This window comes from Vipera ursinii (genome assembly GCF_947247035.1).
Source record: "Vipera ursinii genome assembly, chromosome: 4".
Taxonomy (NCBI): Eukaryota; Metazoa; Chordata; class Lepidosauria; order Squamata; family Viperidae; genus Vipera; species Vipera ursinii.
In genome coordinates, this window is record NC_139514.1 from 33,054,293 (window position 1) to 33,082,024 (window position 27,732).

A 27,732-nucleotide genomic window follows, 5' to 3' on the forward strand; every position below is an offset into this window, starting at 1 on the left:
AAAATGGCTTGTTTCTCTGCAACTAAAGAATAATGTGATTTCAGAATGCCTTGAGACCGGTATTAATACATCTCTTTATGCTCTGATGACAGTTAACATAAATATTAATAGAAATTTCATCAAAACATGATTTTAGACCAAAGTAAAACAGTCTTTTTGTCTATCATTTGAATCTTGGCTAGTAGGATTGATTTATCCATTAGGCACAATAGGGCTATGAAAACATTTTTATTTTACTTTAAGTTAGAGTGATTAAAAATGAAGTTGAAATTGTTTTTATGTCTTTTAATAAATATTTATTTTCACACTTCTAATAAAGCAGGCAAAAATTCATCAAATTTGAAGATAAAACTAATGCTATTACTTATAACCTTAAGGCATTAAATGACAGACATCATAATTAATTGCCAACCATTTATTGTTAGGAAATAATATATTTATTCCTTATTTTTCTATAAAAATACAAAGAAAATATTGGAAAAAAAACATTCAGTTGAAAAAATAAAGGATGCATTTAAAGCATAATTAATAGTATAAATAATAATGGGCATATTGAGCTAATAACTGATAGAACATATATTTTGCTGTAATAGCCATAGCATAAGTACTTAGTATTAATAAATACTTTGCAAAAGTCTAAATATTTTGATTTTCAGTGTTAAATTGTATCTATAAATATACTCAAAGAAGTGAAATATGTCCCAAAGAGAAGGGTTTTTTTTCTTCTTCTGAGGGTGTCTTCCACCCAGAGGGTATAAAGTTCATAAGTCTTGAGGTAACTAGCACTGAGAATTAAAGAAAGATGATGATAGTGACTGATGATGTTACATGCTGTAATAAAGAAGCATCTGCAGGAAGAGAAGCAAGGTTCAATAACTCAACAAAGATGAGACCTAGAGTGTCTACTAAACAGTAGAAAAAGATTTCAATATTTAAATCTATACCTTAGCTTTTGTCAAGGCGTGGGCTTGTGAAGTACTAGCAGGCTTAATAATTGTGCTCTGTAGATCCACAGTTGACAAATATGAGAGATATTAACAAGACAAATATGTTTTACTGTATCTTCCAGCTGATTACTCTTATTTCAAAGCCTGTAAATTTTTATGTTTATTCATCTGCAATGGTAGCACAGTGACAGAAGGCTAGTTTGATGTTAATGAGAAAACAGGCTTGGGAAGAGCTGTGAAGACATTTGAGCAGCATCACTACCATTAGCTGCCTTTCAGCTGTAGCATTTAAAGCCACATGCTTTTCACACTATGAATATAAGTGATTTATGAGGACACAATTGCACTGCAAATGCATCTCTACTGGGACTTTATGTTTTGTTTCTTTTAATTACTGCAATATGTTGAGTTGTATCAATGGCTTACAGCCTGATTTGATCTTTTTTATATATATTAGAATTTGCAAACTTCAACAATTTGCCTGTGTTCATTAAAGCTGTAAAGCTTTTGCTACCCTTCTTGATATATTTCTCTTTGAAAGTTAGTAGAGCAAAAACAATTCATCTCTAACAAAAACCTCATTTGATAAATGTTAAGTTTTCTTTCTTAATATGGTCATTCAGACAATTATGAATGTACTTCAAATTTAAACTCAACTTTTCTAATCTGTAAAAAAAGATGCAACATATAAATTTAGGAAGAAACAAGTGCTATTTGTTTTTTGCTGCTAATTCTCTGGCTTGCCCATTATCTTCAGAGAATAGTATTGGAGTAAATAAACCTACAATACAGATATATTCTTGGAAATCCTTGGATTCTGGAAAGTTCTGAAAATACAAAACCCTGTGGAGGTGGAAAGCTAAGAGCTTTGCACAGATCTCTGGATATGTAAGAAGCAATGTGCTTGTTTTTAGCAGGGAACTGAGAGATGCATAAAATATTTGGTACAAATTAAATAAAAATCACTATATAAAGTCCATAGTGCATGATAGAAAACTGTGCTCTTTAAGAACTAAGGATGAAACAAACAACTTACATGAATCAGTTATTTAATATAAAAATTGCTTTAAAATCATGGCATAGAAATGCTAAATAAAATTATAGCTGTTTTCCTTCTGCTTTCTCTGTTGCAATAAAACAAACAATAAAGAAACAAGCTTAGGAAAACCTGAGCTGAGATCAGATAATATCCAAAAGTACATGAGCAAGCATCCCTAATGGAAACAGAGTCAATCTGTAAACAAACAAAAGCCTATGTCTTCAAGCATAGAGAATAATTCCATTTTACCTGCAGAAAAATATGAGGGTTTGTCAACAATGGGACAAAGGGCTTGGCCTGTGTTTTGAAGGGAAGTAGTATAAACAATAGGGAAAGTTGGACATTGCTCCTTTCAAGGAGAAATGTCTGAATCAGGAAAAGGCTGGAGAAGAAGGTAGAAGCAGGACTAAAGAATGGGAAATTATGCATTCTGGAAAAAGAAAAGGTCATGTCTCAAAGGAGTTTTACTGTGGTGCCACTAAAGATGGCACTGATATAATCTTAAGTTATCTGGACAGTACAGCATCTGCTCAGTTATTTAGAAATAAAGATTTTGTTCATGATTTCAATAGAAGCTTCAAGAAGGCCGACTATATTAGCAAGCAGAAACTCCTGAGGTTCTAATAAAATGCAAAGTGAATGATAAAAAGCCAGCATATTAAGGGTGGATTTTATAGATTTGTACTCCTGGCAAATAGATGGGGAAGAAATGGAGGTAGTGACAGATTTTATTTTCCTGGGCTCCAAGATCACTGCAGATGGGGACTGTAGCCAAGAAATTAAAAGACGCTTGCTCTTGGGGAGGAAACCCATGGCAAATCTAGACAGCACACTAAAAAGCAGAGACATCACCCTGTCAACAAAAGTGCATATAGTCAAGACTATGGTCTTCCCAGTTGCAGTGAAAGCTGGACCATAAGAAAGGCTGAGCGCCAAAGAATTGAAGCCTTTGAACTATGGTGCTGGAGAAGACTCCTGCGAGTCCCTTGGACTGCAAGGCGATCAAACCGGTCAGTCCTAGAGGAGATCAATCCCGACTGTTCTTTAGAAGGCCAGATCCTGAAGATAAAACTCAAATACTTTGGCCACCTAATGAGAAGGAAGGACTCACTGGAGAAGAGCCTAATGCTGGGAAAGGTTGAGGGCAATAGAAGAAGGGGATGACAGAGAATGAGGTGGCTGGATGGAGTCACTGAAGCAGTAGGTGTGAGCTTAAATGGACTCCAAAAGATGGTAGAGGACAGGAAGGCCTGGAGGAACATTGTCCATAGGGTCGCGATGGGTCGGACATGACTTCGCAACTAACAACAACAACAACTCCAATTTACTAACTGTAAGTTATGTTGTCAGACACAGTTGAATTATTTGAGGTTACTTAATCACAAGTAAGAATCGTGATCTATTCTTGAAATAAACATTGTTAAAAACCTTTCAGAGTGGATTCCCCAAAGAATTGTAAATTTTCTGTAAACAACAACAACAAAAAGAGATTGTAAAGCAACATAAATTGACAAAATTGAGCCATTAGAACAGAGAACAAACCAGGTAGACATAAAGGGAAGAATATCTCAATATTGTAAGCTGCAAATATGCCAATCAGTACTACTCTATGTGTTTACATGACAAATTCCTTAAGCAAATAGTACAAAAGTAGTGAGAGTGCTGAAAATATGGGAAATGAAACAGAACAGTTTACAGTGGATAACAAAAAAAATCCACACCTTATCTTAATAAGCCAAAAGAAGAAAACAGTATTTTGTAATTTTCTTGGATGAAGTGTCTTGTTACTATTAGTAATTGGTTTGGAGTAAGAATAACTTGCTCAAAATTTGATTAAATAGAAAATAAATTTGGAAGAAACAGGTTTTCCATTCTGACAATACCAGCATCACATCCTGGGTTCAAGTTTTATACAGAGTAAAACTAGCAACATTTTATACAGAGAGACAAACAAATCAGGTTGTCACTTAAAGCCAAGAGAAAAAGAATAGATCTCCTCAGCCGAGGGCCTGAAACATGCATGAACCCAAAAAATGTAAAGCATCAGCAATGGGAGATATATAATCTTTATCCTAATTATGAAACATTGTTTTCAGTCCAAATTTTTTCCATAGTAGCAGGCAGAGGCATGTAAATTGACCACCTGAGTGATATTTTTGCTTATATGGTGAATTAGAATACTGAATTACATTGAATAGTCCCTGTTGCTTATTTAAGCTATCTGGAAAACTCCAGCTGTTTACAGTACCTGAATCTTTATAGTGGGAAAGCTATCATTTGTGCCAACAGAAAGCAAGTTATTGGAACCTCACCATTCACTGAGGCTGAGTATGTTTCAGTGAGTGAAATCTATAAAGCCATATAGATTTCCAAATTACTAGAGAATTGTGACATGATTGAGTCCAAATCTAAAGTAATGTTTATAAAAAAAACATTCTTTTCAGTTATACCAGAAAGTATTAATTTATGAATAATTAATTTATTATGCCATTCACATAGCATATATGAATGGGATGTACAAAAAAGGATTTATCAGTATCCTTCCACAGAACAAATTATTCCAATGTCAAAGAATATACTTCTGCCTCCCTGCCCTACATGATAACTGTTATAGTCCTTACTATAAATGATACATTCTTGATGCTATTTAGTTGTGTAAGGAAATCTAAGCAAACAACCAAGCTTGGAAAGCATCAAGAACTTTCATAGACCAAATGGTAACTGATGCACTATTGAAGCCATTGAAACAAGGATTCCAGCAGCTTTCAGAGAAGAAAGTTGTGAATGGACATTGGCAACATATGTTGGATAATGCATTATTGCTTTTCAGCTATGATTTATTTTAATCATGAAGTAAAAGGTGAGAGATTGAAAGAGTTTTCATATACTATACATATGTTTCTCACCTATTGTTACAAGAGTTTTTATTTTTGAGAGATAAGAAGAAATCCTGTACTGGATCCTAAAAAGTTGTATGTATCCTAATTTACAGCCCAAATGTTGGAGATGTGGCAGTTTGGATGTTACTTATGTTCATATCTGGTGGACTTGTAGAAATATAAAAGCTTTTTGGATTAAGATTTGGTGGAACATTCAAAAGATTTTCAAGAGAAAGATAAAGTTTACTCCACAATTATTTTTATTGGGTGTTATTATAGATTGTGATACTAAAGAAACTAATTTGATGTTGAATTTGATAACAGCTGCAAGGTTATTGGTAGGGCAATATTGGAAGAAGGATTGCTTGCCTACTATAGAAGAATGGTGTCAAATTTAGCAGAAATGGCTAAGATTTCTGCTTATTTGAAGGATCATTCACAAGAAAGATACATTTCGGTCTGGATGGAGAAGATGGATAGATTATATTCAGAATAAATATGGGACTAAAAAGTTCCATTTAGCCTATGAGTAAATTTTAGAGTATTATTATTATTAATAGTTTATTATAGTGGAATTTTTATTAGTTTTAGTTATATAATATTATTATTATTATTAGTAGTAGTAGTATTGTTTAACAGCTTGGATATTGTATTGTTTAATAATAAGATATTAATTTGTTTATGTTTTTATTATTATTATGTTTACTTTTAATTTGTTTATATTTATGTTAAAGGGGAGTTAAAGCACATTATGGACTTGGTTATTTATATAGTTGGTTAATGTTAGTTAGATTATGATTATTATATTTGTAACCCTGTACTCAGCTCTGGGAAGTGGGGGAGGGCGGGGGGGTTAGGGTGGGTTGGTTTGGGGGTTTATATTGTAAACTTTTATAAAACTTTTCAATAAAAAAAGAAGAAATCCTGTATTATTATTATTTGTTTCTCTCTCTTCAAGAACAAGTTAGAAGTGAGGTTTTCTTATCCTCATGTATTTATTTTAAAAAACCTAACCTTTTTTCTGTTAATATTTATGGATTACTAGGTGAGATAGTTATATTATTAATATTTATCTTATTCTACTTAATTAGTTGGATTTTTTCACCCATACTTATTTTTGAGTATAATACTTTAATTTATTAGAAGGATTTCCAGGGTGCCCGTAGGTATGCAAAATCATTCACATTTACAGCAATTCATGTATAATGGATTAATTTGCTATCTTTCTTGAACACTACTTAAGTCCTTTTGGATACTTGCTTGCTATTTTGGGTACTGTTAAATCTGTACCTGATGTGCCTAATGGTAATCACTGCTTTTTGTTTGTCTACCAGCTGTAGAACTGAAAAAAAATACAAATTAATATTGCTGGTTTTTAATATCATCTTGTTCTCTACTGATATGCTAGATTAACAAAGATTCCATCAGGTTTCTTTGAAACACATGAAACATTTGATGTTGGGCAAATTATGCCCTTGGGAATGAAAAATAATTAAGAAGTATGTTCACTGATATTTTAATGTCAAAGGAAGTAATATTCTGGTAGCAATGTAACATCTCAATCACATCAAATCATATCATACAACAATGAACTATGTATTAATTGTAGTTCAGTAATCATAATTTTGATATAATCTTTCTATCCATAGAAGTTGAACCACTATTCAACTAATCCTCTGATCTTATTTATTGCCTATTGAAAGAACAGATGTCACTAAAGCCATATCTAATTTGGAAGCTTATCTCTCTTTTTCCTGTTTCCATATACATATGCAACCATTTTGCTTTGACATTAAGAGCCAGATGTTTGAATTATTCAAATAGTAAAGCATTTCTTTCAAATACTTGTTTATAGCTCCTGAATTACATTTTTTTTAAATAATCCAGCACCTACTTTTTTGGTTGCTTAGTGCAGTGTAATCTGAAATGCTGCCAAATGACTGGCAGTTTATGTTGCTGGTTGATTTTCTGGATCACCTTTGCTGAAAGAAAGTTCTGTCCTCCAAGATGGGAAAATGCATATCCTTCCAAACAGGTGTGTTATTTTGTTCAGAGGATGGACAACTATGTACTATACTAGCATAGGAAGCCACTTATGTAACAGTCTTCACTTGCAAGATTGATGTCATATCTTCAAGATAACTTGATTAGAAAATTAAAGTTATGAATGCTAATACTATAGTTTATACAGTATCTTACAAGTCTTATTATGCTATCCCACTCCTTTATCTTTGCGAGAACTAGGGTGGATAAAGTCTGAGATGTTTTCTCAAATTACATTTCTGCTTGGACTTAAATAACTTTTATCTGACCATTCTCCTGGTTGCTGCTCCCACTGTTGCTTGAGGATGTTCCTACTGCCTGTTATATTTTCTCACAAAAACATCTCAAAGTAAGCAAGGAGGAGTGATATATTCTCTGTGGAATCCCACAGGGAGATGCCACTAGACTGACATTTCTTTCCTATGCCACATAACTATCATAAAACAATTTTTCCAATGCTTAACCTGCAATGCTCAATCAGAAAGATATTATGGTTCAAGGTATTAAAAAGTCATGAGGACTAAAGTTAATTACCATCATGAAGTGAATCAAAGTCATCCACTAGAGTAACCAATGCTGTTATCCAACTCATGCCCAACTTTGAGCCCCAACCATTTGTAATCATTATGTTGTTGCCATGTTAGTTCTAGTCTCTGTATTTGCTCTAAAAACTTTATCTTCAGTTCAGTCTGGATTCCTCTTCCATCTGGGTTCATCTGCTTTAAGTAGAGAGTCTTATCCAGTTTTGTAATTAGTGCTTGGCTATCCAGGCTTTCAGGAAACTGTCTTTGTTGATCTTCCACGTCCTCTATGTTAGCATCACTATCTTGCACATAGTGTAGTTCTAAAGTTATAGGCTCTTTTGATGGAGTCAAAAGTTGAGTATTAAGTTTTCCCATAGTTTGTTGTTGGTCCTTAAGGTTATTTGCCATAGTGATAGTTCCTTGTACTTTTAGAGTTGTCGGTTCTTTGGATAGAGTCAAATTTTTTGTATTAGTTTTTTCAATATCTTGTTGTAGCTTGTGTTCCTCTGTCTCAGTAGTAATTTGTTCCAGTTTTGTTATATTCTGAGTTGTAAATTCTTTAGTTGAAGTCTGGCTTACAGCTTGCAAATTGGAGTTGGCACCTAAATTTTCCAGCCTGGAGATAAACATCTCAGAAGCTTTATGGATTGTTATCTTATCTTATCTTCAATATTCCATAACAGCTTCCCACAAGTAAATGTGGACTCTGGAAGGAACTGATGTGAATGATGATGCTCTTTGCCACCTTCCCACTAGTAAACTTTGTAGGAAGATTACAGGGATAATGTCAATGGAAAAATGGTGCATACTTTGCTAATCCTTCTGCACTTGCACTGCACCAGCCACTGCACCAGCGTCACTCACTTCACCTCTAGTAGCAGCCACCTACCTGCCTTTTGGAAGGGAGGAGAGCAGAAAGGAGGTAGGATACTTTACCTTCTTTACATTCTGAATGGAGTTACAAAAAGTTATGCTGGTCTCTCTTAGGGCAACTCTCCTGTTTTAAGTTCCTGCAATTTGTGCTACATGTTTCAGGGAAGTCACATACTGTTGTTCTGAATGCCCATAAGACCTCAGTAGCAATCCTCTGTCTTTTTCTCTAAGGAGCCCAATGTGTACCATTGAAGTGTTTTGAACGCAAGAGGATGCCATGGTGGGAGAACAGTTAAATCCGGATGTCAGCCATGGAAATTGGAGAGAGTTCAACCTTCTTAAGAAAGCTACTTCAGGTAGCCAGTTTAGCACTTTTCTAGATTGGAAGGCAGGATTCTTAAAAATGTCAAAGCAAGATATTGTGCTCACCATATTGATGCAGAAAATGTAGGGAGGATACAAAAGTTCCAAGGGTATGCATTTATTGACTGATGATTGATTAATTTTAGATTTTAATTATATCCCAATCATATGATTTTGGATTAAAGCAGGGAAATAATCTGTAATGCTACGGTTCAAGATTAATAAAAACAATGATGATACATAAAATACTTTAAAATCATTGCCCATAAAATCTCTATGTTGCTATTATAATTAAGTAAAAAGGTCATTCAAGTCAGCTCCATTTTAATATGCTTCTGAGAGGGCAATAGAGTTGGATCAAACCTGGTTTCAGGTAGTAAATTGGGAGACCATGAGTTCTAGTCCCATCTTTACCCTGAAAGTCAGCTAGATAATCTTGGGCCAGTCACGGTCTCTCAGCCCAACTTGCCTAATAGGATTGTTGTTGTGGGAAAAATAGGAAGAGGAAGATGTGTTGGATATATTTGCCACTGAGTTATTTGTAAAAAATAATAAAGTCAAAATATGCATGCATGCATGCATGCATGCATACATACATACATACATACATACATACATACATAATCCTGATGCACAGTTACAATATGTTTATGGATCCTAGTGCTTGTTAGTTTGGCATTAAGTGCAGTTTCTGAGGTGCCTTAAATGGCAGCCCCAGTAGCATGTAGGGAAGTAGTCCAACTGGGTGGATGTGAGACTACGAGCTATTGTTGTTAGGTCCTCCCAAGTCATACCTGGGATACCAGCTGAAACTGGGTGAAAGCTGACCTGACAATATCATCCACCTATCCATATGACACTATCACTGTATCCGGAAGTATCTGCAAATTATTGACCTGATCTCTGAGAAGCACAACCCATTCAAGAGGAAACAATAAAGCTGACAAAGTTGCTGAATGGAGAAACAGCAAACTCCTTTGTGTTTGGGTTCAACTTCAGTCTGTTTCAGATTAGTCAGCCTGGCAAATATCAGTATTTGCGGCATCCATATGCTGTTAATTCAGATGTTGTACTGATGAATTGTGGTCCCACTCTTCAAAACAAATGTAAGTATTTGTTCACATCATACAGTTAATACCAAATCAAATTATAGAAAGATTTCCTAAAATATTTTCAGTGATGTTATAAACCCACAAAATGGATTAACAAAATGAGATTATCCAGTCAAGTAATTTTTCATAAAAGTGGAGAATGTGTTAATCATTTCCAAGTCCAATTTTAATCACATTTGCATTTTGCCACATATCCATTGATTTTATCAGGAATTCAACAGAGTTCATACACTGTACACAATTCTTCTTAAGTGGCTGGAACAGAGATTACAATCAGTCTTTCTCTCAATCCTCTCCAATTATTTTTGCTTAATTAATTGCAGTTATATCAGGAGTCATAAGAAATGTCTCTAACTCTGTCTGTTTTTATATAGCTGTGGGCTATATTAGTAACGTAAGCTTCTGCTGTCTCGTGTATTTCTGCATCTTGGAAATATAATTTTTCATAGTCATTAAGAATGGTGAATAAGATAACTGGAGATTAGTTATGGAATTGTATATATCTTGGTTTGTAGAACAATGTACATATAGATATATATGAAATAGATATAGAAGACGTAATCAACAATGTTTATTTTAGATTGGTCACCATTTCTGAACCAAGGAACTGAATAATCTCTTCAACTCTTATATATTATTTAGAAAAGACATTTGTAAATATGTGATATTCAGAAAATGTCATTTTTGCTTTATAAACATTATTTTTTATATATGTAGAAACCAGGAATTAAATATTAAACTTAAAAATTATTTTTATACCTGTTTCCTTAAGGGCAAAAGTTATACTTTGGTACTTTTAGGAAATTGCATTTTGGAGTATACTTTATCCTTGCTGTGGGCACTAATAAATTATTACAAGGAAATGTGCTTTATTGTTGTAGCAACTAAGACTTTAGCTGTTTCTAAAATGGGCGCTTGCCACATAGGTTTTCATTAAATGCTGTCCACTTTACTTTGCATGCTTGGTTTTTCGATAGATTTTACCTTTATATTGATTTTATTGTAGTCTGGGCTAAACAAAAGAATCTGCTGAAAAATGATTTTTCCAAGAGATTCTATGAGATTCCATAGAAAATAATCAAATAGTGCCAAGCAAAATAAAAATGGAAAGTCCGAATCCAACTGAAGCCAAATCATAAACCTGTCGTAATTTGGAAAATAATAACTTGGGATAAACCTCTGATCTACTCAAATTCTCTAGCTAACATAATATTAGTTGATCACTATACAGAAAAAATTGAGTGAAAGCACAAATATGAATTCAAGCTTAATCATGCATAAGGTAAATCCCACTTATGCTTAAGGTAAATTTCAAGGCATGTGGGATAATTGCAGCCACATCAGAAGCAGTTAGATGATTAGTTTCCTTAGATATTGAATTATAACATCTATCCCATTGCAATTCCTATGACTGTATATTATGGTGATTTTATTATTTATTTTATTTATTTATTATTATATATTATTTAAATTTATATACCACCCTATTCCCGTAGGACTCAGGGCGGTTTACAGGGAAAATTAAAATACATAGCATACAAAATTAAAAACAGTTAAAACTATTAATTAAAGTACAGTTCCTGAAGTTAAACTAAAACCCAATTAAATTAAATAAATTAAAACCCCTCAGTCTGGGCCAAACAGTTCGAAAAACCAGGTTTTCAAGTCCCGGCGAAATGAGCGAAGGTCGGGGGCAGTCCTGAGTTCCGTGGGAAGTTGGTTCCATAGGGCCAGCACGCCCACAGAGAACGCCCTTCCCCTGGGAATAACCCACCGGCATTCCTTAACCGGCGGTACCTTGAAAAGTCCCTCCCTGTGGGAGCGCACAGGATGCTGGGAAGTTGATGCTGGCAGCAGGTGTTCCCTTAGATAATCCGGACCCAAGCCATTTAGGGCTTTATAGGTCATTACCAGCACCTTGAATCTCACCCGGAGGGCAACCGGAAGCCAATGCAGCTCACGGAGAAGAGGTGTTACATGGGAGTATTGGGAAACTCCCATAACAATTTGCGTGGCTGCATTCTGCACCAGTTGAAGCCTCCGTGTGGTTCTCAAGGGCAGCCCCATGTAGAGAGCGTTGCAGTAGTCTAGCCGGGAGGTCACGAGCACATGGGTGACTGTGCATAGGGCATCTCGGTCCAGATAGGGCTGCAACTGGCACACCAGGCAAAACTGGGCAAAAGCCCCCCTGGTCACGGCTCCTATATGGTCTTCAAAATTGAGCCGTGAATCCAAAAGGATGCCCAAGTTGCGAGCCTTATCGACGGGGGGTAACACCTCACCGCCCATCATTAATGATGGAATGGCCTGGCTAACCCGAGATGCCGGTATGCACAGCCACTCAGTCTTGGCAGTATTGAGACGAAGCCTGTTTCTCCCCATCCAAACCCAGACCGCTTCCAGGCAACAGGACATCAAGTCGAGTGCATCACTGGGTTGGTTCGGGGGGGGAAAGAAAAAGTTGGGTATCATCAGTGTACTGATGATAGCCCACCACGAAACCACGAATGAGCTCGCCCAGCTGTTTCATGTAGATGTTGAACAGAATGGGAGAGAGGACCGACCCCTGAGGGACTCCACAAATGAGAGACCTTGGGGCAGACCTCTGCCCTCCCATCAACACTGACTGCGAGCGGCCCAGGAGGTAGGAGAACCACCATAAAACTGTGCCTCACACTCCCAACCCCCTGAGACGCCGCAGTAGGATACCATTGTTAGAGATTAAACTTGATTTGGGTGACAATATTATATAATGGAGTAAAAGCACCTTTAAGGAGTTAAACGGCCTAAGGGTGTGGCTGTAATTATTCCACATAAAAGAGAGTTAGATGTTACACATAGTTGCTCTTGTATATGTGTTTGATGTTAGTGTTTGGATACCTCTTGTTCTCTTGTTTGCTAACTTGATATTTATTCTCTCAAGAATCAACTGCTTGCTACAGTGTATATTGTTTTTGATATTGGTAAGCAGCTTTTGTATTTTGATACTATGTTTTTATGGACTGACTTTTATGTGCATGATACTGGATTGATACTTGGACTATTTCTTACTGTGTTTCTTTTTGTTGTCTGAATAAAAATAAGTTATAAAACTCGTGTTAGTGCATTACTGTTTGCCTAAAAGTCCCAGTACAACTTCCACTGTGTATTAATAATACTCTGTTAAACAAACCATTTTTTCAACAACATATTCTAACAATGGTTATGGGCCCAGATCCAGTGTGGTGCTGAGGACAGGCACAGTATTGTATTTATATTTCCTAACTGAGTTTTCAAATTCAGACAATGGCACAAGGACTATTCAATCCATTCTGCATTACCCGGCTTAATGGGTCAAACTATGTATCCTGGTCTACACAATGTAGTTTGCTATTACAAAATCAAGGTCTTTGGAAAATAGTCCATAATTCTCCTGATGTAACTGCCTGGGATCCAACTAATGAAGAAGATAACAAGAAGATTGTAGACTTCAATAAAGACAATGATAAGGCTTTATCTATCATTGGGCTAACATTAGGAGACCAACAGCTAGTCCATGTGCGTGGAGAAGAATCTGCTGCTAAATGTTGGGCTAAGTTGAAAAAGATTTTTGTTCGGGACAGTGTTGGTGCTCATATAAATCTTACCAGAAAGCTATTTAGAGCTAGACTGGAAAAGAATGGCGATATGTTAGCTCACCTTAACTTTATAAAAGCAACTTTGTTGGAACTGCAAGAAAAAGAACTTATTTTCTCAGAGCTTCACCAGGTTTACATCATTTTATCATCATTGGATGAGAGCTACGATGCCTTTGTATCGTCCTTGGAGGTTTTGTCCAAAGAAGACCTAACTGTTTCTTCAATAACTGGAAGGTTGTTGGAAGAATCAAGATGTCGTATGGAGAGAAAACAGTTGAGAGAGCCATTGCAACAAGAAATAAAGAAGACTGAATCTGCTTATATTTTAAGGAAATGCTTTAATTGTGGGTTAAAGGGACATATTGCTAAGTTTTGTCAGAATAGTAATTGTCAGAGAAAGGAAAGCCATAGAAAGAATAAAAAGCTGATTAATGTAGCTGTAGCTAATAGAACTACTAATAACCACAATTGGTGGGTGGTAGATAGTGGAGCTACACACTGTATTTCAAAAATAAAAAGGGATTTTGAGAATATAAGGTCTAGTAAAAAATATATATCTATGGCTAATGGCTGGAGAGTCAAGGTCTCTGGAGAGGGTAAGGTTTACTGTTCATTTTTAAAACAAAATTTGGAAATGCTATATGTTCCCAGATGTGATTATAATCTATTATCAGTTAAGGCATTATTGGAAGCAGGTTTTAAAGTTACTTTCCAAGGGGAGGAATGTCTTATTCAAAAGAATGAAGTGAACTTAATAGCTAATATGAAAGACGGTTTGTTTGTAATTAGCAATGATCCTATAATAATGGCTACTACTTGTACAAATCAAAAACCACATGATGAATGTATTCATTTATTACATAGAAGATTGGGTCATGTGAATTTTAATACACTAAAAAGAACTGTAGCTTTGTCTAATGGGTTTAAGTTAAAGGCTTGTAAGAAATATCTACAGTGTAACGTATGTGGTAGAGAAAAGAGCAGGGCAGCACCAGCTAATAGGTTAGATGGATTTAAAACCACAACTCCATTAGAACTGGTATTTATGGATTTGATAGGTCCTATGAAACCCAGTTTAGGGGGTGCTTGCTACATATTAAATATTCTAGACCATTATAGCAGATATGGGTTCTGTTATCTCCTTACGTCAAAAACTGAAACTATACAAACAATATCTAATTGGCTCAAGTTTGTACAAAGGAAAACTCAGTTAAATGTAAAAACCATAATAACAGACAATGGAACTGAGTTTGTTAATAAACAGTTTAATGAGCTGTTAGTTTCAGAGGGAATAGAGCATAGACGTACAGCTCCTTATAGACCTCAGCATAATGCATTTGTTGAACGGAGGGGCCAAACATTGCAAGCTATGATTAGATCTATGATTGAAGATTCTGGTTTACCTGATAGCTTATGGGGAGAAGCAGCAAAATGTGCTAATCATATTTTAAACAATGTGGTTAGTTCAGCTACAGGTAAAATTCCTTATACCTTATGGTATAAGAGAAAACCAAATCTTAGTTATATTCACACATTTGGGACACCTGCTTGGGTACATATTCCAAGTTCAATAAGAAATAAAGGAGAACATAGAGCTAAACAATTATTTTTTGTTGGCTATGAGTTAAACCATAAGTCTTATCGGTTCTGGGAGAAAGGTACTAAAAACATTTATTGTAGTTCTAGCGCTGTTTTTCAAGAACAGTCAGGCTGGGAAAGGGTAGAAGATATTGTATATATTCCTCAACAAGATTTAACTAACTCCTCAAATGAAAGTGATAAAGAAGAGGAGGAACCTGCTAGAGAGATCAAACAAGAACCACTGATAGTGGAGACAGGAGAGGAAGAAGATAATAATGTAAATGTACCTATAAGTCCAATAATTCTCAGAAGGTCTAACAGGGAAAGACGACAGCCTGATCGTTTCGAGGCAGGTTTAATTTGTCAAATAGACATTGAACCTTCTAATGTTGAAGAAATAAAAATGTATCCTGAGAATGAAAGAAAGAATTGGAAAGTAGCTATGGATAAAGAAATAAAGTCTTTGCAAGATCTTAATGTTTATCAAGAGGTTAAAATACCTAAAACAGAAAAGTTAATTGGATGTAAATGGGTTTTTAAACTGAAAGAAAGTGTTACAGGAGAGGTAATACATAAAGCAAGATTAGTTGCTCAAGGATTTGCACAGAATAATAGTGATTATGATGTAGTATTTTCCCCAACGTTAAGAGCTTCCACTCTTAGGGCTGCTTTAGTTTGGGCAGCAAATAAGAATTATAGTATAAAACATGTAGATATTGAAACTGCTTATTTGCATGCAACATTAAACCATGATATATATATGAAAGTTCCATCAGGAATAGAAAGTAAGGTAGGGTACTGTTGGAAACTGAATAAGAATTTGTATGGTTTAAAACAGTCAGGTTATGAGTGGAATAGATGTTTAGTAAAAGAGTTAAATAGTTTGGGATTTAAAGCTAGTATTGCAGATCCTTGTTTATTTATAAAACAGCAAAATAGTGAATTATCATTGTTATTATTATTCACTGATGATATTGCTATTATAGCAAAAGATGAAACAGAAACTGAAAGAATAATTTCAGGGTTAAAAAGAAAATTTAGAGTAAAAGATCTAGGAGCTATTAGTCATTATCTAGGGCTGGATATTGTCAGGAATAGTAAAGGATTTAAACTGTCTCAAGCTAAGAAAATTAATGGTTTGCTGAAACGTTATAATATGGAAAACTGTAAACCAGTAAAAACACCTATGGTTCAAGGTTTTGAGAGTTCAGCAGATAACAGCAATGTCTTTGATAAAAAGATATATCAATCATTAATAGGCAGCTTGATGTATTTATGTAATTGGTCAAGACCTGACATAGCATTTACAGTTAATCATTTAGCTAGATATTGTGAGAATCCTACAACCAGATGTTGGCAAGGTGCGAAAAGAGTTTTAAGATATTTGAAACACACCATACATTATTCTCTATATCTAGAGCCAACAAAGGAATTGGAACTAAAAGCATTTGCAGATGCTAGTTTTGCATCTGATACTGTAACCAGGAAATCCACTTCAGGATTGGTTGTATTATTGGGAAACGCTTTAGTAGGATGGAGGTCTAACAGACAGAAGCATATAAGCTTATCAACAACTGAATCCGAATTTTCTTGTCTATCTTTATTATGTACTGAGCTATTGGTATGGAAACAATTATTGTTTGATATGGGTTTAAATTGTAATGAACCAATAAAAGTGTATGAAGACAATCAAGCAGCTATAAAATTAGCAACTAATGCTGCAGTGAAAACTAGATCAAAACATACGGATCTACGGTATCTAAATGTCAGACAATGTGTTAAAGATAATTTGATTAAACTGGAATATTGTGCAACTGAAGATAATATTGCTGACCAGTTTACTAAAGCTCAGGGTGCTATAAAGCATAAATCTGTTTGTGATATGTGTAATTTGAGATTGTAAAAATATATGTATAATATGCCACCCAAAAGGGGAGATTGTTAGAGATTAAACTTGATTTGGGTGACAATATTATATAATGGAGTAAAAGCACCTTTAAGGAGTTAAACGGCCTAAGGGTGTGGCTGTAATTATTCCACATAAAAGAGAGTTAGATGTTACACATAGTTGCTCTTGTATATGTGTTTGATGTTAGTGTTTGGATACCTCTTGTTCTCTTGTTTGCTAACTTGATATTTATTCTCTCAAGAATCAACTGCTTGCTACAGTGTATATTGTTTTTGATATTGGTAAGCAGCTTTTGTATTTTGATACTATGTTTTTATGGACTGACTTTTATGTGCATGATACTGGATTGATACTTGGACTATTTCTTACTGTGTTTCTTTTTGTTGTCTGAGTAAAAATAAGTTATAAAACTCGTGTTAGTGCATTACTGTTTGCCTAAAAGTCCCAGTACAACTTCCACTGTGTATTAATAATACTCTGTTAAACAAACCATTTTTTCAACAACATATTCTAACAACCATGATCGATGGTATCGAAAGCCGCTGAGAGGTCTAAAAGGACTAGGACAGAGGAACATCCCTTGTCCCGAGCCCACCAGAGATCATTCACCAGTGCGACCAATGCCATCTCCGTGCTGTACCTGGGACTGAAACCCGATTGGTACGGGTCAAGATAATCAGTTTCCTCCAGGAACAGAGGAAGCTGGTGCACCACCACACTCTCAACAACCTTCGCCAAGAAGCGAAGGTTGGAGACCGGGCGGTAGTTATTTAAAACAGCCTGGTCCAGGGCAGGCTTCTTGAGGAGGAGTCTCACCACCACCTCCTTCAAGGCAGTGGGAAAGATACTCTCCTTCAAGGAAGCAGTTATTACTGCCTGGAACCAGCCTCGTGTCTCCTCCCGGCCACATAAACCAGCCAGGAGGGGCACGGGTCCAGTAAACAAGTGGTGGAGCTCAGTCTCCTCATGATCCTGTCCACGTCATCGGGGGAAACAGGGTTGAACTCAGTCCAGATAACATGCTCAAGACCGCTCGATTCCTCCATGTCAGACTCTGCCAAGTCAGAGCCCAAACCGGTCCGGATCTGAGCGATTTTATCCACCAGATGATGACTAAACTCCTCAGCCCGCCCCTGTAAGGGTTCCTCCCTCATCTCCCGATCAAGTAGAGAGCGAGTCACCCTAAACAGGGTGGCTCAGTGATTATCTGTGGACGCGATGAGGGCAGCGAAGTAATTAGACTTCGCCGTCCTCATCACAGCGAGGTAAGACCTTGTGAAGGCTCTTAGCCGCAATCGGTCAGATTCAGACCGGGTGGCCCTCCAACCGCTCTCTAGACCCTGTCTCCGACGCTTCATCTCCTGGAGCTCCACAGAAAACCATGGGGCCCAACGGGATCTTTGCCGGGTCTGGGGTCGCAAGGGTACAGCACGGTCGAGTGCCTCGGTGGCCGCCCTTTCCCAGGCATCCACCAAGGCATCGACTGGGCTGTGAGTGAGGAAGATAGGTAAGGACCCAAGCACCATCTGGAACCGTTCTGGGTCCATTAGGCGCCTGGGATGGAACTACCTGGTCAGTTCCATAGCCTGGCGGTGGAGGGGTGACATAGCGGAAGACCAGCCGCAGGAGATAATGATCAGACCATGACAGGGGGACAATAGTTGGCAAGCCCCCTCCCAAATCATCCAACCATTGCCCAGATAGAAAAATCAGGTCGAGAGTGTGACCTGCCCCATGAGTCGGGCCCTGAATTACTTGGGTCAGGTCCATGGCCATCATGGAAGCCATGAACTCCCGAGCTAACTCTGACGACTCTCCCAGGGAAGGCAGGTTGAAGTCGCCCAGAACTATGAGTCTGGGAAACTCCACCGTCAACCCTGAGAGGGTGTCGAGCAGCTTGGGCAGGGCCTTTGCCACACAGCTGGGTGCCAGGTATGTTAGCAACAGGCCCAACTGAGCCTTAGGGCCACATCTCATGAGGAGGGACTCACTCCCGCCTATCTGGACAATGGTGGTCTCCCACGGACATAAGGTTTCCCGTATAACCACCACCACCCCACTGCCCCTGCCTTGAGCCCGAGGCTGGTGCAGCACACAGAAACCCAGAAGGCACAATTCAACCAGAGGGACACCACCCTCTGGGCTCAACCAGGTCTCCGTAATGCATGCCAGATCCGCGTGTTCCTCCTCGATCAATTCCCGGACGAGGGGATCCTTGTTCACAATGGATCTGGCATCAAAATACACAAGTCTGAGCTCAGGGTCCTGGTCCCCCTCACCCCCAGATAAAAGGGTACTAACCGGAGGATTTTATTATGGTTTTGTCTTAATTTAATATTTTATATACTATATTGTATTGTATGTTGTTGTTTTTGTGAGTCCAAAGTCTTCCTCGCCCATCCCAAATAGATTTTTCCCATTTTGTCTTTTATCACTAGAAAGTTAAAGGATAGCAGCATACATTCTATTTATGTTGTAAGGACAATTCTGTTAATAAATCTCCCATTCCACTTTTTCAGTATAGATATCAATACTACATATGTGCATGACTGCTATAAAATAATATCAGTGGGCAAGGTCTGGCATTCTGAAAGTTTCTTATTATGTTTATAAATAGAGTTGTGTGGTTTCAGATTCAGACTCTATCAAAGAACACCACTAGCCTTCTTACTACAGTAGAGTTACATCATCTACTCATATTTTAATCTAGAGCCCTGCATGAGGAATAAAGAATTGTCATTCTTTATAGAGCATTGCATTCTGTGTCATCAGATGTGATTTCTGTACTGTAGGTGTAAATGACTGATAGCATAGACAATATAACAACAGAAGAAAAAGCAACACATTTAAGAAGGAAGAACATCTACCAAATATCCAAAGACATTTTATGTATTACTATCTTCTCTAATATAACATAACACCAGTATATTTCATTGAAATGTTCAATAAAATAGTCTACCTGAAGTGCATACTAGTTTGATTTCAGAAGAATCATATTACAGTGGTTAACTACATAATATACCAATCCTTAACTGGGCGTTTGAGAGTTTTCTATATGTGATATTCAGAATAGTTTAATCACCCAACAAACAAAAAGAAAACCTAGGGGAGAAGTTAATGTTTATTGCATGTGGGTGCTCAGATTATGAATTCAAAGACTTCCTTTGCCTTGCTATAAACTGTGGTCAAAAATCTTCCTTTCAACATCTAATTACAGCATTTTGTTCAAAATGTATTCCAGAAGAAACATGCAAAGGTTGGTTGTTTAATTCAAATGCTTCAGTGCCTTTTGGTTTCCAGACCATTAAAAATAGTTTTAGAATCTCTGAAAGACTTATTTTCTTTTTTAATATTAATTTATTGCAGTATCTTTCACAAAGGCAAGTAGAATATGTGAGTGCAGATGCTCTCAGCAGATTTCAGTTTTAGAAAAGCATCACTTCAAAGAGCAGTTCCTGCCTCCCTCCTCTCTCTTGGCCTTCCTGTCTTTGCTATGTATGTACTTCTGTTCAACGGTTTTCTTTACAAGTTGACCTGGAAAATGGTGTGTAAAATATTGTAATACATCAATTTATCAAGTTATTTCCTCTGAGATTGCAAAGGAAAAGATGATTGAGATCACTGTATTAAGCTGTTTGCACATAACAACCCCAAGCCAATATCACTTCGTTTCAAAGATGTGCTCTCAAGCTTTCATCTTCCTTTGCTATCCGAGCTGCTTTGAAACCTGCCATCTTTTTTTAAATATTTCTAAAGAATCAGCGCTTGAAGGCACATAACCTATATGCCTCATTGAAACAAACAGAAGGGCATCTCCTATTATTTTTGTGAACTAGCAGCATTCACTAGAGTTGGTTTTCATCTTAATTTGTGGAAATTTAGGGCAGAATAGGAAGAATAATTGGTATAGTTAGATTATTCATTTAGCATCTCACTTTTCCGTTCACAGAATATTAGCTAGTAATTTTAAATCTTAACCAAAAATGTATTTTAAAACAAAAGAGAAATTACCTTAAAAGATTTAAGGTAATTTCTTACCTTTTTTTAAAAAAAATCCATTTATATCTCGCCCTTTTCCGAAGACTCAGGGCGGCTTACAAGCTTTAGCAGTAGCCTTCATTCTATGTATATGCCTGCTTATTAGGGCTTTCACACACACCCCCAAGCGGCATTATTACAAAGTCAGCTTATTGCCCCCAACAATCTGGGTCCTCATTTTACCTACCTCAGAAGGATGGAAGGCTGAGTAAACCTTGAGCCTGGTGGGATGTGAACCTGCACTAATTGCAGGCAGCTGGTGTTACTTAAGGAGGCATTAGCCCATTGCTCCACCAAGGCTCTTTAAGGCATTAATATTTATTTGAAGGCTAACAAAAGAAATGTGTCTTTACCTCTTGTTCTAAATGTGGAGTAAGGGAGGGCCAAAGATAACTTCTAACAAAATACATTGGCTAGTTTAGGAGCAATTCAGAAGGAGGCCATTTCTGAGTATCTAATAAATGAGTCATTATAGGTAGTATCAAAGGATCTCTTCTAGAGATCTTAACCCAGACAAAAAACACTGGATCTTTTCTGGATATTTAACATCAAAATTTATAATTGTGCTCAGAAATTAATTGACAACCAGTACAAATCTTTCAGCAGGACTCCTTATGATCCTGAAATAAAGCTACTAAAAGAAACAAGAAGAATGTACCACAGAAGTGCTGTTTGAGCATCATGAAAAAGATTATACATCATAATGAAGCAGTAGGGGTGAGTCTTGACCCTCTTAAGTCATGTTGGACATATCTAATCTTCAAAGCACTCGGCTGCCAGCAAGGCTCAAAGTCATGCAATTTCTTTGAATATACAGAAATGGATCCTTGCTGCAATCATCATTTTAAGACATTTTGAATGCTTTTGAAGATTAGACGTAACAACTTCGGAGGGGTGAAACTCAACCCAGCTTTTCTGATTCTTTTAAATCTGTTTGAGGCACCAAATAGAAGTATACCATGTAATAATAAAGATGCAATAAACAGTTTATAAAAGCAGTAAGAAACCATTAAAACAATATACAAAAACAGAAAAAGTAAGAACAAATATGTTATATAATCAAATTAGTGACAATAAATAATATTTAAAAACATACATTTCTTGTAAAGAATAAATGGATTGTCATCGCCTCCTTCTCAGGGCTGGGAGAGAGGGTCTGACCCAAGGTCATCCAGCTGGCTTCATGCCTAAACAGGACTAGAATTCATGGAGTCTAGCCTGGTACCTTAACCAATACACCAAACTGGCTCTCACTGGTATGATAGTGTCAGAATAATCAACAACTATATCAATAGCTCGAGAATACATTTTACAAAGCCTGCAGGATTGTAAAATCCTAGTTTTTATTCTTAATATTGTAATTATTGTTTTTGAATACCATACTATCACCATTATCATTGGGTCCAGGTCATTGTATCAAATATGAGAATATATTATGTCCTTATTTTGTGACATTAACTGGAATCAGAAACTTTGTCATTAAATGAAACCAAAACTGTGCTTATGATCTTACTTCAGCTTTTATTTGCTCTATTTGATAGTAAAGTTACTTATTCATCACTTGTCGCTAAATAAAACAGTCACTATACAAGGACTATCTGTACTAAAATCAAATAACATAGCAGCATTAGGAAGCAGATTGCAGGAGAACTGGAACAGATTTTGCTGCTATGTCCGTTTACTTCCTGGAGAAAAAAGACCTCAGGGCATAAAATTATATCTTTTTTCATTTATTTTTTAACTTTTCCAGCAAATATTCAGAACTAGTACATATTTGAACTAATAGACTAGGACCCAGAAATGGACCAGAGGCTAGCAAAAATCTTTTCCAATACCTGCAAGCTATGTTCGAATGGGTGGACTTGAATGAATCATAGAAGCCCTGCTTCATTCTAATATGGAATGATATGCTATCTGCTTTGACATTGCATAATCTGCTGATTAAGAAAGCATGATTAGCTGTGTCTAAATTATCATCTGTCCTCTAAAGGTGGCACCAATGATAAGCACTCAGTCCCACTTACTTCACTTGGGTCTCCATAGAGATGTGTTCTATGAAATAATGTAATTGTTAGCTCCCAAGCTTTGAATATAAAAAATTAAATCATGGATATCATTTTTATTTTTTTTCTTTATAGCAAATTTAGTTTTTATTTCAGCAAGAACAAAATAAAAATTTTAGTCTCATTCTTAGATTTATCATAACTATTTCATTGGTTAAGCTATTGTACCTTTTCAGGTTACTTTTAGTCTCTTTTTAAAAATTATTCTAAGGTACAGAATATATATTGGTCACTCTGTTCAGAAGATTATTTGATAGATGAAAATTGCCCCATTTTAGTAATTCACCAAAGAGCCTTGTATCCTCGATACTTAGGCCTGATCATAAATGTTAATTTATAATTAATAAAACATTCTTAAATAAATGTGAGGGGACATGAAACTGAACTGAAACCTCTTCTGAAAGATTCCTCCAACCAGCCTTATTTAATAGAAAACAAACTTATTTTTTCAGAGAAGAAAATTTTGGAGAAATTATTGTGATTGTATTCAGAGTTATGGTAGTTTTCTTAATTAAGAAATATAGCCAACAATTCTGGCTTTTATTGCATAATGTTATCTTCAATTTGCAGTTTTTATTTTTGAATAAAACCTCAAGGAAAAATGTAATGAGGGCACTTTTCCCAGCATTAAGAAAAGTGATATTGCGATGATACTAACTGAAGAAATAAAACACCAATATTAAAGTGAACTTTAAAATACTAACCTGTCCTGAACTCTTCCATCAAAGAAATCTGTGGGAATTCTAAATAAACTAGAACATTAGAAAACTAGAATGCTCAAACTAGAGAAACTTTCTTTCACTGAAGAAAACTTCAGAAATTGGAAGATTTTGGCACAGCATTCATCTTGCTTTTATGTTATTGCTTAAGTGGTGTACAATAATGATTAAATAGTATCTGAATTTGTCAAGTTAGTGTTTGGATGCATCATTCAGGATGCACTTCTTATAATTGCTTGTCTTCTTTAATTTCCTCCTGTCTTTTATTGACATTTAAGATAACTGGAATTAAAAGGATGTCTGGCATTTAAAAAACTAAATATTTGTTTGTTTGAAAGAAGACAACAACTACCTTCCTAACCCTGCTTAGAACTGTAAACACTTTGAATCAAAAATTGTTGGCAATGAGTCCTACCATTTGAAAACACTGTGACTCTGCTGGTCAATAACTTTCTCCTTCAAAAATCACAACCATTTTTTAAAAATTTGATTCAAGTAAAGCAAATAAGTTTCCTCCCCTATACTTCAGAACTGGGTGGAATCTACTTTCTCACATTACTCCTATAGTTTGAGGCAATACGTGTGTGTGTGTGTGTGTGTGTGTGCGCGCGCGCATGTATGTGAGTGAGTGCTTTCAGCACACTGCCCAGGTCACACACATACCTAACACAATTTAATTTGTATTAAATTATCAATATAATTTTACAAGGATCTATATTTGTGCCATTAAAAATACTTACAAATTTATATTGTTTATTTCTAACAGAATTTTTTTTTATTGAAAAGTTTTAACATACATTTTATCTTTAACAATCCCCCCTCCCCTCTCCCTCCCTCCCCACCCCTCTCCCCCTCCCCCTCCCCCCCCGACTTCCCAGAGCTAAGTACAAGGTATAAAAACAAAAAAAACAATCATAAGCATCCATATGCTAACAACCATAAACTCTAAAATCTATCACTCTCTGGCTCATATAGGATAATACAAACACTATTAATATTAAATATATATATGTATAGAGAAAACAAAGAAAAAAAAGAAAAAGAAAAGGAAGACTTATTCAAATGCTACATGAAATTTTTTAGTCCTATATTTGTTCTGGATATACTCAATCCATTTTCTCCATTCCATAATATAACGTTCTTGCGAGTGATCTTTCAAATAAGCCAAAATCTTTGCCATCTCTGCCAGGTCAGAAACCTTTAAAGTCCATTCTTCTATGGTCGGCAGTTCCTCTTTCTTCCAATACTGACCTATTAAGAGTCTTGCTGCCGTAATTAAATTCAACATCAACTTAGTGTCCACAACAGAATTTTTCTATGTGTAAAAAGGTTGGCCAATGCCATATCTGAAGGGAAAATTGTGATGAAATATGGTGTAACTCCTTTCACAACTGATGTTTTCCACTTTTATAGGTATGAATATGTGAGTAAATCCAGGCCTATCTGAGTTTATAATTGGGACCTTGCTCTATTTCTGTTATTTTACTTTTTAAGTCATTTTGAGTGATTAAAATGGTTATTTCTAGCTCAAGCTTTGTTTGCAAACTTAATTGCAGATATAATTTGCTACACCTTTTTTAAATGTACTGACCTGCTTTGCTTGTAATAGTTGAGAGTCTGTTGATGACAATATATTATGTTCATTTCCTATTTTAAAAGTGTTAATATATTTGCACCAAAGGTTATCATGTAACCCTAATTATGTTAAAATATCTCTGTTAAATAGCAATTTAATCATAATCATACTCTCCCAACCATTTAGAAAAGTTTTACTTTATACAAACTATCTTAGTCAAAACTCTATCTTCTGAGTAAAGTATAGTAACTCCAATGCAAAATCTATTTTTAAAACTATCTTGTAGATATAAAATTGTATAGAACATAGATCTTATCAAATCTGAGCTTCAAAAATCAGGTCAACCACTCTTCTATCTTATCTAGAGATGCAGAGCATGTATCTTTCCAAGGTTCTTTGTGCTACTCGTAGCTTTTGTGTTGATTGTGAGGTTAGTGTCCATATTTCTCTGTCATATATTAGAGCAGGTAACAAACACTGATCGAAAACTTTTCAGGCATGGGGGAAAGTTGTTCTTGAAAATTATGCTTAGCTTGCCAAATGCTAGCCAACCACATTTAACACACTGTTCAATTTTCTTTATTGTATCACCTTCGATTGAGATCCGCTGGCCAAGGTATATGTAGCAGTCAACTATGTCCAGTTCTTCTCCATATATATATATATATTTCTTTCTTTGGTGAATTTATTAAACATAACCTGGCTCATTTTCAGGTTTATTTTTAAGTCAAATGGTTCTCCTGCTTTGTGCAGCTCTTGTATGTGTCTTTGTAGCTCTTCTGGGTCTTGTAAGAACAGAACAAAATCATCTGCAAATCTTTTTTTTAATGGAATTTTATTGATTTTCTATTTTAACAAATCATACAGTAGGTGCTGAGAAAAGCAGGGCTAGATGAATCAAAAGTTGGAATTAAGATTGCCAGGAGAAATATCAACAATCTAACATATTCAGATGATACCACTAATGGCAGAAAGTGAAGACGAACTAAACAGCCTCTTGTTGTGGGTGGAGAAGGATAGTGCAAAAGGTGGGTTGAAACTTAACATTAAGAAAACCAAGATCATGGCATCCGGCCCTCTCAATTCCTTGCAAATAGATCGGGAAGAAATGGAGGTATTGACAGATTTTATTTTCTTGGGCTCCAAGATCACTGCAGATGGGAACTGCAGCCAAGAAATTAAAAGACACTTGCTCCTGGGAGGAAAGCCATGGCAAATCTAGACAGCACACTAAAAAGCGGAGACATCACCCTGCCAACAAAAGTGCATATAGTCAAGGCAATGGTCTTCCCATTTGCAATGTATGGCTGCGAAAGTTGGACCATAAGAAAGGCTGAGTGCCAAAGAATTGAGGCCTTTGAACTATGGTGCTGGAGAAGACTCCTGCGAGTCACTTGGACTGCAAGGCGATCAAACCGGTCAGTCCTAGAGATCAACCCTGACTGCAATTTAGAAGGCCAGATACTGAAGTTGAAACTCAAATACTTTGGCCACCTAATGAGAAGGAAGGACTCACTGGAGAAGAGCCTAATGCTGGGAAAGGTTGAGGGCGAGAGAAGAAGGGGACGACAGAGAATGAGGTGGCTGGATGGAGTCACTGAAGCAGTAGGTGTGAGCTTAAATGGACTCCAGAAGATGGTAGAGGACAGGAAGGCCTGGAGGAACATTGTCCATAGGGTCGCGATGGGTTGGACATGACTTTACAATTAACAACAACAAGGTGCTTAGTAAACAATGTGTTGTCTGAGTTCATTTTTTTACTTAACAATACATATTAAAATTATTCAAGGTCTTTTTCTTTGTTCTTCAGTAATGTCTGTGTCAGTTTATACACATTCTGGCATTTTCTTAATCCCCTCTTCTTCAGGTGATGTTTCTTCACTTTTCAAACAATAAACAAATGCAATTCTTTCTGCTATTAATACATATAACATACATTAAATATATGCTTCCTCATTGTATTTTTCTAATATTATATCTATTAACAATAGTTCTAGATTATAACATCTTTTCTATCCAGTTCATTTCTCAATTTTATTTGCAATTAAAGTCACCTTATTAAGCCAATACCGTTTTCCCAACTCTTATTTCAATTTTGTTTTCCCTTCAGTGTTCGAAATATCTTTATAAATTATGATTTTCTCAACAGTGATTATATTAAGGTGAGTAAAAACTTTCCTTATTGAGAGCCATCCTATTATTTTCATGTTTCCCATCTCATAGAAAAGTACACCATCCCAAGTATAAATCATATCATTCTAAGTATTATATCTTTTAGTATCTAAAGGTTATCTGTTTCTAGCCATATTCAAACACCTGTTTGATAATATAGGGCCACAACCAATAGATCAAGTTCTCTATTTTCTTTAGTCTAACTCTAGCTTTCTTCCTTTGCCAGATAGGTTTCCAAATCTGTGTATTTAAATCATCCAAAAAAAATCCTCTGTTT